The sequence below is a fragment of the Talpa occidentalis genome, unplaced genomic scaffold, assembly GCF_014898055.3.
Source record: "Talpa occidentalis isolate TD23 unplaced genomic scaffold, MPIMG_talOcc4v2.1 talOcc4.12, whole genome shotgun sequence".
Classification (NCBI taxonomy): Eukaryota; Metazoa; Chordata; class Mammalia; order Eulipotyphla; family Talpidae; genus Talpa; species Talpa occidentalis.
In genome coordinates, this window is record NW_023601212.1 from 45,952,715 (window position 1) to 45,972,157 (window position 19,443).

General features: G+C 47.0%; 1 protein-coding gene and 1 long non-coding RNA gene across 4 annotated transcripts in view; one reads left to right on the plus strand and one right to left on the minus strand.

The window, feature by feature from the left end:
- The window catches only part of LOC129145491 (uncharacterized), a 24,769-nt gene extending 6,528 nt beyond the window's left edge, over nucleotides 1–18,241 (plus strand). The window contains exons 1-3 of one of the 2 annotated variants that reach the window (XR_008551119.1): nucleotides 14,988–15,030; nucleotides 16,070–16,131; nucleotides 18,143–18,241. This is a non-coding gene — a long non-coding RNA (uncharacterized LOC129145491). Of the gene's footprint in view, nucleotides 1–14,987; nucleotides 15,031–16,069; nucleotides 16,132–18,142 lie in introns of those variants that run through there. The other variant, XR_008551118.1, reaches the window with a different exon arrangement.
- MED26 (mediator complex subunit 26) overlaps nucleotides 1–19,443 on the minus strand; it is a 42,224-nt gene that overhangs the window by 3,423 nt on the left and 19,358 nt on the right. The window contains exon 1 of one of the 2 annotated variants that reach the window (XM_054693345.1): nucleotides 1,570–3,377. The exons of the other annotated variant lie outside the window; for it this stretch is intronic. The gene's annotated coding sequence lies outside the window, so the exon portion shown is untranslated. Of the gene's footprint in view, nucleotides 1–1,569; nucleotides 3,378–19,443 lie in introns of those variants that run through there. 2 annotated transcript variants of the gene reach the window in all.

Consider the following 19,443-nt stretch of genomic DNA (forward strand, 5'->3'; position numbering starts at 1 on the left):
TACCAAGCTTAAAAGAGGGATATTGTAACCTAATCAATTTGGTTAGGTTCACAAGACCTGTAGAGTTCATCAAAGTATGATAATGGGCAAAAAAGTCACAAAGTAGAAGACCAGTGCTTCAGGCCCTGTCTGGAACACAGGCCCAGAGACACCAACAGGCCAATCCAACCATAGCATGGCACTCATCCTAGTGATCAGGAAATGCAGACCCCTCCCACAGTGCACACGTGGAAATACCCCTACCTTGCAGGGGTGCTGACAGTACCTGATAGAGCTGGAGCTCAGTCAGCTCTCAGGGCAATGGACTTTGTCAGGTGAACGTCAACATGAGCTATGTTGGGTGACAATGCATGTTTCCATCTCTCACTACCATGTGTAATCATCACTGATAACCCGGTAGAGAGATACTATTATCATTTTACAGAGAGGTGATGGCATAAGGTTGTGGTCAAATGTAAGGACACCCAAGTCTCCCAAAAGGTAAAGAAAGAGTCCAAGAAATTCAACAGCAACAGATATGAGCAAACTACAGCTCCTGTGCTCCAACAAGGTGAAGGTCAAACCAGGACAAGTGAGGTCACAGAGAATATATAATGTGTGATTTCATTTACACCAAGTAGTAGAACATACATGATTTAGTCAAAAATGAATCACAGATCTGATCTAAATGTGAAAACCCAAACTCTCAGACTTCTTAAAAAACAAACAAAACAGGGCCTCCCCGGTGGCGCAGCGGTTGAGCGCTGGGTTGCGAAGCTGCCCGCGGCCTCTGCGGCGCTGGTTCGATTCCCGGCTGCTCCCCGGCCACCGGAGGAGGGTCCCACATGGCGCGCAGACCTCTCCTGCCGCCCGCTGCTCCCCTCAGCAGTGTACTTCGGTCCTTCTGCCTGCTCTGCTCCCCGCTCTGGCTCTGGTGAATTCTCTCGCCCTCACGCGCTTCTGACTGTACCCAGTGCATGTATAAACCAAACAAACAAACAAATAATAAATAAATAAATAAATAAATAAGACATGCCTCTAGAAAATTAAAAAAAAAAAAAAAAAAAAAAACAGAATATCATCTTTGCAACCTTGGGGTAGACAAAGACAAAGCTCCAAAGCATTAACTATACAAGAAAAAATACCAACATCAGGCTTCATCAAAATTAAGAGTCTCTGCTTCTTCACACAAGATAGCACTGATGAAGAGGCAGCTTCAGCCTGCTAGGAAGTGTGAAAAGTATCCCAGTGAAAGATCTGGAATAATAGCCTTTCAGTTCACATCCCCAGCAACTGCAGGTGTCTAAGCGGCTGACTGGAAGAAGCACCTCTCCTCTCCCCACTGGCACAATACAAATCCTAATGGCCTGAGAGGCATAGGTGACTATTCAACTAGCTGCTGTGACATTTCTGTGTATCTTACAAAAATTTTCCTTACATATCCAAGTCTGCACACACCAGCTTGTGGATACACTTACCACACATCAAAACAAAACCTCATCTTACCTTGCCCTCACACTTAACATTAGAAAGGCGCAATATCACTAGCCTTCTCACTTTGCTCAGCCTTCTAATGGCGGAGGGCCCCACCTGTGCAGCACTGTACGAGGGGACACAAGGCTGTCATCACAATGGGCACCAGTATAACAGGCTAACACACAGCAGCTCAAAGGGCTGTCAGTCCCAAGGCCACGACTGTGACTGCCCCCAGTATGACTACTCCCACATCCCCTACCAGCACTCTGGGATACTAGTTTTCTGTTACTGCCCAAATGACTACAAGCCAGAGACTTAAATGACACACATGTCATCTTGGATTTTAGAGGTCAGGAGGATGGTTGGGGTCTCAATGGATGAGATCCAAGCATCAGCACTCTGCCTTCCTTTTGGGAGGCTCTGTTTCCTGCCCCAGGTGTTAGTGTTGATAGCATTCATTTCCTTGTTGTGGGACTAGGGTCCAGCCAGGAAAGGGTCTCTGCTCTCCTAGTCTGGACAGTCCAGGTCCACACCTTGTATCTGCCATATATGTGCCATGGCCCCAGGTTCTGGGGTCTGTAAACAAACATCCTTGAGGCTGTCATTTTGCTAGCATGTGTACCCTCAACTCTTCTATCTGCTCTACTTGCAGGGTCACCCTCTTCCAGTCCTATCTCCCCTGGGATCAATGACAGTGACATCCCCCTCCTCCCTCACCCAACTGGTACCAACTTGGATCCCCCAACTGGTACCTCAGCCAACAAAAACTTGCCTGTGATGTCCTTTCGGGGCTGTGTCCGCAAACATCCATGTGATGTGATTTGAGGGGACATATAGTCCCTCCTCCATGTGCCTATAATCTAATGTGACATGGGCAGGGATTCCAGGCAGGGGGAGATGGAGCAGTGAGGTCAGGCCAGTGGGAGCAGTGAGGCCACCTGCTCCCTTGCCCCTAGCCCTGGGATGCTGGCCTAATGGGATCCTGGGCCTGCCACGTGGCCTGTCTCTGCCCCAGTGACCTCACCATGGTATATTTAGAGCCCTGGGTCCCCACACACTCCTGAGCCAGCAGTCCCCGCAGAACAATCCTGGCGGCACGAAGTGTCCTTGTTCTTGAGCAGGTGCTGTAGGCACCGTCCTGCTGCCAGACAGAGGGGGGAGACACAACACCTGGGTAAAGCTGGGGACTGGTACAACAGACATCACAGGGGCCAGAGCACACTCCAAGATCCTCCTTAAGTGGGGTGGGGTTGGGGAAGGTCTGTGCTCATGCAAACCCCCTTGGCTTGGTTCCTGAGTGTACACAGTGAGGCATTTAGCTCTGAGGAAGTTTGGTGCTCTGACTTGGCAGAAAATGTGTCTTCTGCCTCCCCGTTCTGGCCTGACTGCCCAGAAGTTCTAGACTAGTGCTGTCGAGAACTAGTGCTGTCTAGAAGTTCTAGTCCTGTGCTGCAGGCTTAATCCCGCTGGCTTTATCCTGCCCTACCACCTACCACCCCACGTAGGCCCTTATGGGAGAGTACTGAGTGCTGTATGGGGATCACTACCCAGGCATTCCTTGTGAGTTCAGGAACCAGAAGCTGACCCTTATTCCTGGTTCCCATCATACTTGACAGGCAGACACCTTGGGTAGTACCAGACCAGGCTGCCTTGTGGACTTGGGGATCCTACCTTACTAATCTCTCTACAGGAGCAGCAGACTTCATATTCCTCCAATAAAAGGGTCTGATGTGGCCAAGGTACCTCCCATCTAGGTTCTAGGCCTGCAAAGCCCACAACAAAGCCCTTGAGGCAGGGAGGTAGGTGGGTCTCAGGCATGCCTACAGAGAGGGGGCTCCCAGGGCTTGAAGGTCCCAGCACTGTAGGAACCCTGGAAGATCCAATCGAAGACATATAAGGAGAGAGGATGCCAGAAAGAAGAACCAGACTGTGACCAGCCGACACAATCCACCTAAATAGCCACTTCAGTCACTGACCATGAAAGACACCTGTCTTTAGCATTTCTGGTCCCTTGGGGTAACTGTCTGCATAAACACACATACAGATATCCTCTATTCCTGTCAGGAGTGAGGGGAGCCTCTGGGCTCATGCGCCTTCAAGCAGCTATTTGGGAATAGTTTTCCTGGCTGCCCAGGTCACACACAGCCTCCTTGATCAGGAACTGGTGTACCCTTTTCTCCTTTGGACATCTCTGTCAGGATTCTTTGGCAGTTCTCACATACCTTTCAAAACCACCTGCAATCAGCTTTCCCAAGACGGGCAGAACTCATACTAGGGACATCTGTGTACAGGAGCATCTCATATTCTCATTAAGGCTCCTTCCATAAATTCAAATTGATTCGTATTTCCTTAACAGTTAGTGAGCCCAAGAACAGTCTCTTCTTTCTACCAATAATGACTTCCCATGAATCGCTCTTGGTCATCTATTCATTGGCCTCTTTATCTCTCAAGAAAGGGGTAGAAAGTCAGTAGGTGGTCCCAGATGCAGGCTCCACAGTTACCACTGGTAGAATGGAGTGCTTTCAGATCCTAGACTGGAGACCCAAGAGGGGAAATCAGGCACACACCTGCACGCCTGTGAGCTTTGAGCCTGTGACCTCCCCTGAAACATATAACCCAGCTGCTCAGGACCTCTTCCCACATCCTAGGCTGCTCACCATGGCTGGGCCATGCTGCCTTGTGACCACATTCTGAAATCTACACCATTGGCCTCTCAGTCTCAGAAAGCCTGCCTACAAGACGGTAGTAATTTTTTTTAAAAAAGACATTTATTCATGCATACAAGAATCAGGGTACAGGCCAGATGTGTGGGAGGGTGAGAGGATTCACCAGAGACAGAGTGGGGAACAGAACAGGCAGACTGACGAAACACACTGCTGAGGGGAGCAGTGGGCGAGACAGGAGAGGTCTGCCGCGCCATGTGGGATTCTTGCTGGCCGGCTGGAATAGAACCCGTGCTGCAGAGGCTGCGGACAGCTTCACAGCGCTGCACTCAACTGCCTGCACCACCAGGGAAGCCCAGTAGAATTTTTTTTTTAAGATTTATTTATTTATATAAGAACTGGGGTACAGGCCAGATGTACAGGAGGGTGACAGGATTCACCAGAGCCAGAGCAAGAAACAGAATAGGCAGACTGAAATACACTGCTGAGGGGAGCAGCGGGTGAGACAGGAGAGGTCTGCCGCACCATGTGGGTATCTCCGTGGTTGGCTGGGATCGAACCGGCACTGCAGAGGCTGCGGACAGCTTCACAGCACTGCGTTCAATCGCCTGCGCCACCAGGGAGGCCCACAGTAGAATCATTTTTAAAACCATATACTCGGGGGCCTCCCTGGTGGTGCAAGGGGTTAAGAGCAGCACTATGAAGCAATCCACAACCACTGCAGCACAAGTTCAATCCCCAGCCAGGGAGGTGACCCACATGGCGCAGCAGACCTCTCCTGTCTGGCCTGCTGCTTCCCTCAGCAGTGTATTTCAGTAGATCTGCCTGTTCTGCTCCCCACTCTTTCTCTGGCGAATCCTCTCACACACACCCCACACACACATCTCTGGCCTGCACCCCGGCTCTTGTATGCATAAATAAATAAACCTTTAAAAAAAAAAGTGAAAAACAAAAAAACTAACTTTGAAAAAAAATACACACACTTGGGAAAAAAAAATAACTGAAACTCATCACAGGTTTCTGTGCATCAGATTGTGGGTCTAGCCCTGGATTTGCATGCAGAACTAGAGTAAGTGCAGTGGGTAGACCCACCAGGACAACCTCAACCTACCCCTATTTCAGTGGTTTCTGGAGGTAAATCCTAGCCCTGCGTATCAGCACCTCTGGGGGATTTCCGGCCAATGTGAACTGAGGAACCATGACACCCAAGCGTCTCTGAGTCCTTCAGTCATTGCTCCCTTTCCTCCATGCATCAAGGATTCCTGTTTTACTTGAAATCGCCAATCTCTTTGTAAATAAGTTGTACATGTGCAGTCATGGTGGCAAAGGGGAAAATCCAGGACTCCACAAGGTCCTGGCAATGATGGGCAGTGGGCTAGGAACACCTGCCTCACGTAGAAAGGACTACCCCTTGCTGTGTGCCCAGGGGCCAAGCCTTCTTGCCTTCCATTCCCCAACTCCACATTACAGATAAACTGAGGATCTGGAAGGGAATACAGCTCCAGGTTCATCATGCAGCTAGAAGGCAGTGGAACAAGTCCTCACACTTACCTGGCAAAGGCCTTCCTACCACACTTGGCCTGGCCGGTAATTTAACTGGGTGGGCAACACTGGCACTCTGTCATAGCAGGGAAGTGTACATGTTACAAAGAGCTCCTTGAAACCACACAGGGCCAGTGGCTGCATGACTGAGAACACCTTCAGAATGTCTCTAAGTGGCCTTAACCTTTCAGGGGTGCCCTAGAATCAGGAAGACCACCCCCCATCAGCCCCAAACACACACACATAATAGCAAGTGGTTTAGTTTGCTGCGGCAGAGGCTTCAGGCACCCCCAAAACTCCCCTGAGTCACTTGGTAAATGCTGGCACTAGAGCCTGCCCCATGCCAGGCTATCCCAGGAGCAGCACACACCAAGCATGAATGGCAGTGAGCAGTCCTGGCCCTACTGCCTGTGACCCTGAAATTTATGCAGTGCAACCACTCGCTCCATGGGCTCAAAGCAGCAAAGCACCCATAAGAACTAGAGTTCAGGCCTCCCTGGTGGCGCAAGAGGTTGAGCACAGCATTATACAGCAATCCACAGCTTCTACAGCACAAGTTCAATCCCTGGCCGGCCATGGAGCTACCCACATAGCACAGCAGACCTCTCCTGCCACACCCGCTGCTCCTCTCAGCAGTATATTTCAATCTGCCTATTCTGTTCCCCTCTCCGTCTCTGGTGAACACACACACGAACACACACACACACACACACACACACACACACACACACACACACACCCCCACCTCCGGCCCGTACCCCAGCTCTTGTATGCATAAATAAATAAATTTTGAAAAAAAAAAAAGAACTAGAGTTCACTTTAAAAATCAATGATGTGGAAGTCATCTTTTCTTCTTTCTCAAAATGCAGAATGGTCTAGACAAGAATTTACAAAAACCACTTAGCTCAAAAGACTTTGGAAATGTTCATCAGTAAGCAAGTTGTCCTTCCAAACCAAAACATGCCACAGATGGCACCGAGAAGCAAGTAGTCTGCGAGTCTTTCAATGTGTTGAGCATTCTAATGCCATCCCTGGCTGAATCATCCTGCCAGCCACACAGCAGGCATCAGTCCTGTCTGTTGAGGGTACAAGCATGGTGAATGAAGTGGTGTTTTGCCAGGCAAGTGCCTATCTGTCATTTAGTCCCAGGGAATCATTTTCAATAACTATAAAACTTCCTGCTTCTGATGAACCACACACGTTTCCAGGCAGGTGTGGTCCTGTGACTCAAACTGTCTCTGCAGCAAGTCAGTGCAAGAGATAGCATGCACAACCCCCCCCCCTCCCCACAAGAAAACCTGGCAGGCAGGGCCCAGCCTGCATCATACCCTAGCTATTTGAGCAAGGAAATTAGCTGGGTTTGATCCTCCCTCTTGGCTCTGGAAGGTGCTGCCTCCAGGACTTCCTCTGTCCGCAACCTTGCTGAACAGATGCCATGCCGGCATTCAGCATTCTACAGATCTACTGTCAGTAGATCCCAATGGTGCACTGATTGTGGTACCTTAACCAGTAGGACCCTGAAGCCTCACAGTCTCAAGATGAAGTCTCATTCACAGCTTCTCAGTGGAAGAATGAATCCGGGGCCATGCTGTGTCCCATCCGCAGTGGCTGAAGCTCACCACTTTTTTTTTTTTTTTGAAGATTTATTTATTGATTTTATACAAGAACTGGTGTACAGGTCAGAAGCGTGGGAGGGTGAGAGAATTCACCAGTGCCAGAGTGGGGAGCAGACCAGGCAGACGGAGCTAAGACACTGCTGAGGGGAGCAGCAGGTGAGGCAGGAGAGGTCTGCTGCACCATGTGGGGTTCTCCCTGGCTGGAGGGGAATCGAAACGGTGCTGCAGAGGCTGCAGACAGCTTCGCAGCGCGGTGCTCAACCGCTGCGCCACCAGGGAGGCCCCCAAGCTTACCACTTTTAAAAGCACAAAGGCACTTCTCACCACTAAGCCCGCCTGTACCTCATGGAGTCCACGGTTGTTCACACAGCCCTGACTTACAGTTTGCAGAGAACCTACAATCAGAGTATGAGATTGCAGCCACAACTCAGTTCCAGTGATGGAAATTCCAGCTGAGGCCACATTGCAAGCGCATCTCACAAGTTGCCCAGGATAAGAGTAGCTGTCTTGTGGAACTTTGCACTGAGAGAAGTTTGCAGAGGGCAGAGAGATTTGCGGACACTGAGTAAAAGGGAGGGAGCAGAGCTCTCCATAGCTACTATACCGAACCTGTCTCTCTCTCTCCCTCCTGCTTTAATTTCAGTAGCTCTTCCCACAAAACTATGGAACTTTGACTCCTGGTCTCTGAATCTGGTCCATAGGACGTCCAATTCTTGTAATGATTTGGCCCTTTTTTCAGAGTACAAAAGCTGTGAATGCATCATCTACAAATTGGTTCATTTCAATTCTGATACAACAGGGAAATCAGAGAGTCAACCAGTGCTTTTGATTGCTGCCCAACGAGTTCATATAGGGTCAGGTTGGCAGTGCATATGATAACAGACAGCACTCCGATAGGGGTTTTTTTTTTTTTTTTTTTTTTTTTTTATGTACACACATGCATACGTTTTATTGCAAGAAATTGGTGTACACAATTGTGGGGGCTTACTAAACAACCCAAAAATCTGTAGAGCAGATCATCAGGAAGGGCAGAGACTGAAGCTGCTATTTGTCCAAAGGTCAACTTTCTTCAGGCAAGCCTCAGATTTGCTCTTTTTTTTTTTTTACATTAGGTCTTTATTTTTTTTTTTTTTTTTATAAATTTTATTGTTATATTCCCCATACAATTGCCGCCCCCCATTCTGACCCCAATCCCTCCCCTCCCGCCCCCGCCCCCCTAAAAGTGTCTCTGGTTCATAGTTTTTTGTTGATTTTGATTTTCACTTTCTTATAGTTTTTCATTTTCCTGGTCCATTATTTAAGTTTTCTAGATTCCTGCTATGAGTGAGACCATCCGGTATTTTTCTTTTTCTTTTTGGCTTATTTCGCTGAGCATGATCCCTTCCAGCGCCATCCATGTTGCAGCAAATTGCATGTGTTTATCTTTTTTGAATGCTGAGTAATATTCCATGGTATATATGTACCACATCTTCTTGATCCAGTCATCTATTTTTGGGCATTTGGGTTGTTTCCAAAGCTTAGCTATTGTAAACAGTGCTGCTATAAACATAGGGGTGCAGGTGTTCTTTGGAATTGATGTTTCTGTGTCCTTTGGGTAAATACCTAGGAGTGGAATTGCTGGGTCATATGGAAGCTCTATGTTTAGTAGGTCCAGAAATCTCCACACAGCTTTCCACAGTGGTTGGACCAGTTTGCACTCCCACCAACAGTGCAGAAGAGTTCCTTTTTCTCCACACCCTCGCCAACATTTGTTGTTGCTAGTTTTTTTAATATGTGCCATTCTCACTGGTGTAAGATGGTATCTCATGGTAGTTTTGATTTGCATTTCCCTGATGACAAGTGATGTTGAACATTTTTTCATATGCCTGTTGGCCATTTGCATTTCCTCTTCATTGCAACTAAACCCCCACTCCAAAAAATACTACAAGGAGTTCTAAAGCCAGAACCTCAGAGCGACGAATAACAATGAAAGAAGGCCCAAAAAAAAAAAAAAAAGTTATTAAAAGAATAAATAAATAAAATCAAAGGAAAGACAAACACAATGGCAAATACAGATGTTAACATATCAATATTAACTCTAAATGTAAATGGACTAAACTCTTCAATAAAAAGACACAGAGTTGCAGCCTGGATTAAGAAACAAAACCCAACCTTTTGCTGTCTCCAGGAAACACATTTAGCTACAAAAGATAAAAATAGGCTCAAAGTTAAAGGATGGAAAACAATCCTACAAGCAAATGGATCAAAAAAGAAAGCAGGAACAGCTATACTTATATCAGATAAAACAGATTTCAAACTCAAAAAGATAAAAAGAGACCCCAATGGTCACTACATTATGATCAAGGGGACAATACTTCAAGAAGAAATAACACTCATTAACATATACTCACCAAACGAAGGAGCACCAAAATATATCAGACAACTGTTGTCCTCTCTGAAAACAGACATCAGAGAAAACACATACGTAGTGGGAGACTTCAACACACCACTATCAACAATGGATAGATCAACAAGACAAAAAATAAGTAAAGAAACCAAAGCTCTAAATAAAGACCTAGAGCAATTGGGCTTAACAGACATCTATAGAACACTAAACCCCAAAAAAACGGAGTACACATTTTTCTCAAGCGCACACGGATCATTCTCCAGGATCGATCACATACTGGGGCACAAGACAAACATCAACAGATACACCAAGATTGAAATCATATCAACCATCTTTTCTGACCATGAAGGCATCAAACTAGAAATAAACCATAAAAAGAAGGCAAGGAACTTTCCTACCTCATGGAGATTAAAAACCACACTACTGGAAGACCATTGGACTAATGAGGAGATCAAAGAAGAAATTAAAAAATTTTTTGAATTGAACGACAAGGAGGACACCAATATCCTAAATGTATGGGATGCAGCAAAAGCAGTAATAAGAGGAAAATATATAGCAATAGAAGCTCACATCAAGAAACAAGAAAGAACGCAAAGAAACAACCTAATCTCGAAGCTCAAAGATCTAGAAAAAGAACAACAAGAAAACCCCAAAACCAGTAGAAGAAAAGAAATAATAAAAACCAAAGCAGAAATAAATGAAATTGAAACTAAAAAAACAATCCAAAAGATCAATGAAACCAAGAGCTGGTTCTTTGAAAAAATCAATAAAATAGACAAACCCCTAGCCAGGCTCACAAAGGAAAAAAGGGAGAAAGCACAAATAAACAGGATCATCAATGAAAGAGGAGAAATCACAACGATAGGGGTTTCTAACCAGCCTCAAGCAGTAATACCAGCTGCAGAAGACTGAATGACCATCCCCACAGAAACATACAGTACTCCACCCATCAGCTCACAGAACAGGGGCCATTTAAAACCAGAATGAAGTCAGCATTTCAGGAGCTCATAGGGGCAACCTCCAAGGGGCTGTTACATAAACATCAAGGTGACATTGGTATATCCCCGTGCTACTAACTGAAAAGGTCCAGTGGCAGGACTGGCAGAGCAGGGTCAGACGGTGAAGCTGAGCAAAGATGCAGAGGGAATAGATCTGGCCTCCAACTCTGGTCCAACTCAGTACAGCAAGACCAGCTTGTGCCCAGCTCCTCCTGTGTGAGGCAGGGAGCCAAGGAGAATGTTTCACAAAAGTGTCTGTAGATCCCAATGGTGCACTGATTGTGATCCTGAGACATAATGCCATCTAGGCCAGGCTAGACAGGCAGCTAAAAAATGCCTTCAAGCAACACACTGTCTGGTGTAGTGCCAGGAAGCTACCAGTCTACCACCCTGGCTGCTATTGGATCCTGAGAACCAATGACCTTCTAGAACCCCCTTCAACAAGTCACTAAATGCTTTCTGAGCACCTAGCACTGAAGTAGCAGATGCAGGGAGTCGGGATTAACAGGTGGAACACTACCACTGAGGCTCAACATTGTTGCTGGGACACCAGAGAAAGGAGCCCCAGCCAAGGCAACACCAAAAGAGGCTACTTCAGCACATTATAGAACACACCTCACAGATCACAAAGAAACAGGTTCACACACTCCTGCCCTGTGAACTCAAAGGTTCCAGAAAGAAGCACTTAGCATCTCAGGGTCCTCACAAGGGTGCAAGTGCTAAGATTACTGGAGACAGCCAGACAGGTGTGAGTGCCCTACTGCATCTATCTCCTGCCACACCATGCGCAGCTTCCTCTGAGAACACAAAACCCCCCCTGCCGCGGACCAGCACAGCAGTAGACGATGAGGCCACCTCAGGGTTGAGAGAAGCGTGCAGGGTGGTCAGGGCGTCGGTGAAAGAAATGACAAACAGACACACTTCAAGAGTGAAATCTGAGTGTAATTTTCTTTGAGTTTGTGACCAGTATATATATGTTTTCCAAAAGCACAGGAACAATGAATATCAATGAAATCAGCTTGCTCATGGGCTCAGCCTATCACCATCAGGGTGGTGATCTACATAACAGGCAATGACTTTTATAGAAGAAAGAAGGAAGTTTAGAAAGACAATAAGGGATTAAAGTTTGTAGTTCTAGAAAGACGGATAAGATTTTTAGCATTCTTGTAGTGGTCCCTGGTGGTCTTTTATCTTTTGATAAGCTTCTGTCTTTTCAGGGAACTTCTGCTGTACTTCCTCTGCTTCAGGGTGTTTTGCTGTTCTCCCCCTGGGAGCTGGTTGCCCAGCCGGACCTAGGGACCTTGGCGAAAGCCATTCCTAAAGGTCACTGCAGGGGGAGGTGCAGCACCCCCCAACCCCACCCCAAACTATATAGCACTTCTTCAACCACAAGCTCACGACTAACCTATGCAGGCAGTCCATTCTTGCCTGCATGAGCAGAAATGGACAGCTGGCTTAAGGCATGGCAATGGAACACTTAGGATAAGGAAAGTCTGCCCACATGAGGAAGGAAGACATTGAAGAAAGGGAAGCCAGAAATTCAAGTGTTGTGTGTATATTGGCGTGGGGTGGGGATGGGGAGGGGGGAAGTGGTGCAGGTAACATTGAAAATCTATGTAACCTGCCATACATGCAGCCAAAATATGAAGTCTTATTCCCATTCCAGTAGATGTAGAAGAAACATTTGACAAAACTCTCAGCAAACTAGGAATAAAAGAGAAACTTCCTTGACCTGATGCAAATTAAACCATGTGCTACTACTACAAACCCACTAGAAAGACTGAAATTAAAGAGGCTGACCATACCAAGTGCCAGCCAAAATGTAAAACAACTGAACTCATTCATACACTGCTGGTAGGCATATAAAATGGTATAATTACTCCAGAAGATGTTTTGGAGATTATCAGTCTCCAACACAAATGGATAAATGAATTGTAGTCTATCTATAAAATGAAATGCTGACACATACGACATGCATGAATTTCAAAATCAATTGAATAAAAACTGAAAGCAAGCCCAGAACAAAATAAAACAGCATGATTTCACAAAATCAATTCAGAATGAGCAAACTGATCTACAGTGACCAAAAAAAAAAAAAAAAAGGCAAGCAGTTGCCTGGGCAAAGTGGGCTGGAATGAAGATTATAAAAAGGCAACAGGAAACTTCTGAAAATGACTGTGTTCATTTCCAAATAGACTTGATGATTCCTCAGATATATTTATAGGTCAAGATATAGCAAATTGTATACTTCACATGTGTATAGTTTTACTGTATGTCAATTTCACCTCAATGAAGCTATAAACTATCATGGGAGGAAAATGCAGATGCAACAAGGTCCTAGAAAAAGTAGGAGGGCTAGTGAGCAAAAAGAAGAGATGCTTCTTTGATGGAGATGAAGTGGAAAGTTCTTTTTCTTCTCAGTAAAATGAGGATTATCACGCCCAGGTATCCCAGGAGTATCACAAGGACTGAACAACAAAAGTAAAACCACATGCAATGCTCTCCTTGGAGCTCATTGGGCTTTGCAGGCATCGCAAGCATCTACATTTCTTTCTGGGACATTCTGCATGCCCCTCTCAAACACCTGTGTACTGAACTGACTGAACATTCTAATTAGACTTGGCAAGAGTGATCCCTGGCTTAGAGCCAGACCAGACCTCAGGGGATGTACTGTGTAGCTGAAGCAGGGTAAAGTGTCTCACAGATTGTGAAGTAAAATGCTCATTAGCCACCCATAGCTGAACTTCAGAGCCTGCGCCTCATCAGTACACCTACAAGATTTCCTCATACCTCAACTGCAGACCCAGGAGAGGGAGCCAACTGCCCAGATTCGAAGAGCAAGACCAGGAAATCTCTGCAGAGTCTGTCCTCTCCAGATAGTCATGGAAGCCACCACTGAAATCCATCCTCCTGATGTGACAGCTTATTTCCCTCCTGGTTCTATGTGACTTTCTTCTACAGGAAGAAAGCTCTAGAGACTGAGCCCTGACCTTTCCTCCCAGAAGGTGGGATAGTCCCTCCCTGCACTCAGGTGTAACACAGGACTTAACAGCACCAGCATCACTGGAGCTGGAAATGTGGCAGTGCTTCACACAGACCTTGAGATCAGAGTCACCTTGGGAGGTTTATATACAATATGATGTAGACAGAACTTCCTCCACTCCTCTTACCCCCTGCAGGGCTGCCAGGGCCCTGGCCTCACCCACTCCCTGAGTTCCTGCCCAAAAGGCAACCCTCTTCGAAGTCCAAAGTTAGAATTCCTAGGAGAACTGTGCTTCAGCTCCAGCAAGGACCAAGTGTCACTGGTGGGCTAAATCAAAGATCACGAACAGGGCCTCCCCGGTGGCGCAGCAGTTGAGCGCTGGGTTGCGAAGCTGCCCGCGTCTTCTGCGGCACTGGTTCGATCCCCGGCTGCTCCCCGGCAACCAGAGGAGGGTCCCACATGGCGCGCAGACCTCTCCTGCCGCCCGCTGCTCCCCTCAGCAGTGTACTTCGGTCCTTCTGCCTGCTCTGCTCCCCGCTCTGGCTCTGGTGAATTCTCTCACCCTCCTGCGCTTCTGACTGTACCCAGTGCATGTACAAACAAACAAACAAACAAACAAACAAACAAACAAATAAAAATACATGCCTCTTAAAAAAAAAAAAAGATCACGTACAGCTTGGTGGTGTTTTCATTCTAATCAACCAGCATATAAAAACCCTTGCCCTGAAACACAACTGTTCAAAGGGTGGCAGCTGTGGGGACATCACTAAATCATCAGTTCTTAGAACTTCAATCAACTGAAACAAAAAACTTGCACACACAGCCCCCCTCACAGTCAAACCCCCCACAGGACTTAAGCAAACCCAGCCTGCTTCTGGAGTCTGACACATAAGCACCAGCTCTGGGCTCCAGGAGGACCACTAGTCCCCTACTGGTAAGGAGAAAAACACACATTCCAAACTGGCAAGGGAAGGAGATGGGGGACTTCAAAAGCCCCTGGGAAACTCCTCACAGATCCCCTGAATACAGCATCAAGGAACCACCAAAAAGTCAGAACAAATCACTTTGGCACCCTCCTCAGCTGTAGGAAAGCAAGGTCCGACTCAGCCACCGCCTTGATACAGACCTACAGCTCTGGAAAGCTCACCCTTTACAGTGAGGGATCCCTGAAGCCCCACGCCTACCCTGCCCTTTTCGGAGCTCTTGTAACACTGACATTCTACTCCAGTTCTTGTCATGCTTGTTCTCTCTACCCGAAGCTATGTGCCACAAGAGCAGGGACCTTGGTTTATTAACTTTTACCTCCTAAGTTCCTAGACCAGTGTCTGGCACACAGGAGAGACTGGTGAATACCAACTGATAGATGGATGAACAGATGGATAGAGAGGTGAGTGAGGTCCCACCTGTATCTCCAGTTTCTGTGCATATATTACAAACATCTCAGGGGTCTCTCTCTACAGTAAATCAGGGTCTGCAGTCACCACATTGGTGTCTCAAGGGAAAACACACTTGTCCTGTTGCCAGCTGCCACCTGCACGGCCTACCCCAGGAGGTTCATGGGAACAGGGGGTGACTCTTGGTGGGCCTCATAATTCCCCTACCCCCAGGAAGGATCATGAAGGCCAAAGGCACCTGTGAGAAGGGCAGGCAGAGACTGCAGCAGGGGTAGAAAAGACTGTCACTCTTCAGCAAATGTGTTTGCTTAGCAGGGCCCAAAGGAGTTGGGGAGTCTTCCATTCTCAGTGCAGTGATATTGGAAGTTAACCACGACAACAGATATTTTTTCCAACTCACCTTGGCAACCCTGAAAGTTATGCCAAAGGGTTGCAAAGGCAGGAAGAGGAAAGTCATGAGATTTCTGTAAAGCCAGATATTAAAGCAACATGGAAACCAAACATTGTAATTCAGTGTTCTAACTGGGGGCAGGATTATCCACACGGTGATGGCCCTGCTGTTGGGAAGATGAAGGGTTACCAGGCTCCCAAGGCCATTTGCCACCAATACCCAATCCACTGCTTCCTCCCATCATTCCTGCTCAGGGCCTAGGCTAAGGGAAAGCCTGATCACCAAAAGTGGGCACTTCTTGCCAAGACCCCCAAAATGCCTGCATCTCACAAAAGAGAAGGTAAGCATAGCCTACTCAAGGCTAGACCTGCCATCATTAAATCTGGAAGACAGAGTCATGCAGAGACTCAAGGTGTCATCATTAAACCTCAAAGCAAGGGGGAACTCCAGAGGGTTCTGTGAAAAGCTCACTAGCACCCATGTGTTTTATTTTAAACACAGAGAGCAAAGAATACCAAGAACTGCGAAGAGAGAACTCCATTTTTCCCTCTATTTCTTTCAGTATGTCATTTGCTAACATCACTTTCTCAACATTAAAACCTTTTTTTTAACCTTTATGTTTATTCCCCCTCACCATGCAGGTATACCAAGAATGATGGGCCATGGAAACTGAAAATGCAACAGTGCAACCAAGGAAGGAAAGGTGACAGGTTTTTACCACCACTGACATTAACATTTAAAACAACAGAATAAGTTTGTTAGGGCTCTGTGCCCTAACAACAAAAAATGACTCTGCCCAAGCAATCTGTCAGCCAGCCACCCTCCCCTCATCTCAGACAGCTGATTCATGGACCCCCAGACCGCCTCTGTGCAACTGAACTGCTCCTCTCTAAGCTCCATATACTCCATGGTTTTCCATCTTGTTCTTGCGCAGTCCCACTCAGGCAACACCAAATCCATGAATGAACCCATTATAGTCAATGGACCCCAACCACCTACCTGGTGGCTATTTCCTCAGGGTGTCCAAAGCAGCACATTACCCTTGGAGCAGGCTTCCCCCAAGTCTGAGTCAGCCCCTTTTCTCACATCCCTCAAGCACCACATCTCCAGACCCTGATTTCAAAGTCCTCTGGGGAGGCCTACACTCCTTTCTTACCCAGCTGGTGAGTCGCTCTACCTAAGTGTGCCAGTCAGACCAAGTACTTGGAGGGGTACTCCTTTGAGAACATCAACTGAGTTACTACTGTTGTCACCTGTGAGTCCTCCTGAACGCCAAGTGGCCCCAGGAGGTAGAATTTGAACTTTACTGCTCAGCCTGAGTCCCCACACCTCCACTGGCCCAGGCCCCAGTGGCAACATTTCCCTGAGTGACTGACCTACTCTGTCCAGAGCTGGCACAACTGCAAGGCTGAAATTACATCACAGACTCAATTTTCCTTCTGCATTGAACAATTCTTCCTATTGCTACCTAATTTTCATAATGATCATTTTTAGCAGAAAATGTTCCATCAATGCACCCTAATTTTCTTGACCTTCTCCAATTGCTAGACATTCCATTTCATTTCAGCTTCTTCAACTGCAACCATATTGCAATGAACAACTTCAGATATACAACCTCTTTCTCTTGTTTTTTTCCTTAGGGATAAACTTCTGAGTGTTACACTTTGCTCTAAAGGTCCAAATATTTGATGGCAACTGGTACTATCTAAATTGTGCTCACTACCAGTTTGGACTACGAATCCACCTCATTTACCAAGTGGGTGCGAGAAAACAGAGTTGAATCTGTCCTGGCCAAACCACTGTGGTATATGTCAGAGTTGCTACTCTGCCCTGGTTGATGAAGATGGGAGTGTCCCCAAAAGGACAGCCAGCACAGTAAAGAAATAGGCCCAGCATAGGCAACCCTCTAGGACCAGCACCAGTGCCACACTGCCTACAAGTGCTGACCACAGCCTCAGCTTTAGTCAGCAGGCACTGGCACCTCCTTGGATAAAGACACACACAGAAAGGACTGAGTCCCTACCTCAGCTCTAATCAAAGATCGTTATCAGTCTGTCACTCTACCTGGGGAGGGACACAATAGTACAAGAGCATTTCTAGGAATCCAGGAGGCTGGCAGAATTAAGGTGGAGGTGACAGAAGAGATCTGTCCCCTCTCCTACAGCATTCTTTCAGAAAGGAACAGGGGGTGCCTGGAAGAGGGATGGGGTCTCCCAAGACTTCTCCAAATGTCCTAGGCAATGTGAGGTCTGGGTTACAGGGGTTGCTGTCCCTCCCTGTCAACCTTCCTATTGTCCTGAGGTCCCTGTGTGGCATACCAGATCACAACCCAAATCTAAAAACAACTTGCCATTAGCTGGGACAGCTGGAGGCATTTCAGTTTCAAACCTCACTTGAGGATGGCACCCCACCATTCAGCCATACTTCTTGCACTGAGAGGTTGTCCCCTTCATACCCACTGGGCATGGCAGGGGTTTAACAAGCACCCCCTAGGCCTTCTAGCCCCAGGTCCATACAGGCAGCAGACTTGAGTTCGAGACTTGACTTTTTCTCCAGGAGTTCCAGGCGCTTTTCAGACTTCATACAGTATGAGTCATACTCCAGATGACAATCCAGTTGTCATTCCCATCCTGTGCCCCTGTGCTGCTGGTTGGTGACCATAATCTCAATTCAGAACAGCCTTGATGGGAAGTTTAACTATCCCCATTCCACAGATGAGAAGACAGAGGCAAAAAGAAGCAGAAGGGCTTGCTGAGGCCAAACGAGAATCTGAAGCCATACCCTAAAGCCATGCCCATCTGACACTGATGGGAAGGTTCCAAACTGCTGTTTCATTTTGTGCTACATCCAGCTTAATAAATCTCACGCATCTCTACTTTCTCAAGTCTGTTTGGCAGCACCGATTGGAGGTAAGAAGTCTACTTCTCATAGTTGTTTAATGTTGTCCATCATATTTAAGATCAGAAATCAGAAAACAACTACTAAGACAATCAAGAGTAAGTGAATAGCAAAGCAACTCATTTTTAAAAACTGACATGGAAAACATCAGGAATGCCTTTCCCCCATCTGTCCTCATACCATGCAGAGGTAACCTCAACTTTGCAGGCTGCCTGGTACCTCTTAACCATCATCCATACAGGCTTCCACTGTATCATCACATAGTCACTCACTAGGGCCGTTTTTAAGCTGACTCTTTGATCATTCCAAGTCTATCCAGATATGACTAGCCTTTGGCCCAGGTCCCAAATGGGAGGGTTTGGTCTGCCACCCACACGCACCTCATCTTTCTCACTAATTCAGCAATACTAACTGGTAGCATATCCTGTCCTGCCCTAGGGTCCAGTGCTCTATTCTTCTGCCCCCCACCAAGACAGCTGAAATGAAATCCAGAATACTCATACCACTGAGAAGTCATGTCAACAGCTGATATCCCCTGCATACCCTCTGAAGGCTGTGAGCTAGACACAAGTTGTGCTGCAGTAGCCAACAGTCCCAGCATCCTAAGCATTCCAAAGTTGAGCATGCGCTTTGTCAGCCCTGCCACCAAGCTAGGTGGCACAGGTCCACAGCCCCCAGGCCACCTGCAACCAAAATACAGACAGACAGGACCACTAAGCTGTGCCCAGCATCTATAATAAGCATAAGGGAGCAAGAAGGCTACAAGATTACAACCCAAATATTATGAGTTCACTGGTAGCTGAAAAGTGGGATGTTATGGAATAGAAACCTACTGGCTACAATAAGGAAAACAAAAGTAATAAAAAATACAGTACAGGGTCTCCCTGGTGGCGCAAGGGGGTAAGCACAGCACTGAAGCTATCCACAGCCAATGCAGAACGAGTTTGATTCCCGGATGGCCAAAGAGCTGACCCACATGGCATGGCAGATCTCTCCTGTCTCACCTGCTGCTCCCCTCAGCAGTGTATTTCAGTAGACCCGCTGTTCTGTTCCCCACTCTGTCTGGTGAATCCTCTCTCCCGCCCCCGCCCCTCTGGCCTGTACCCCAGTTCTTGTA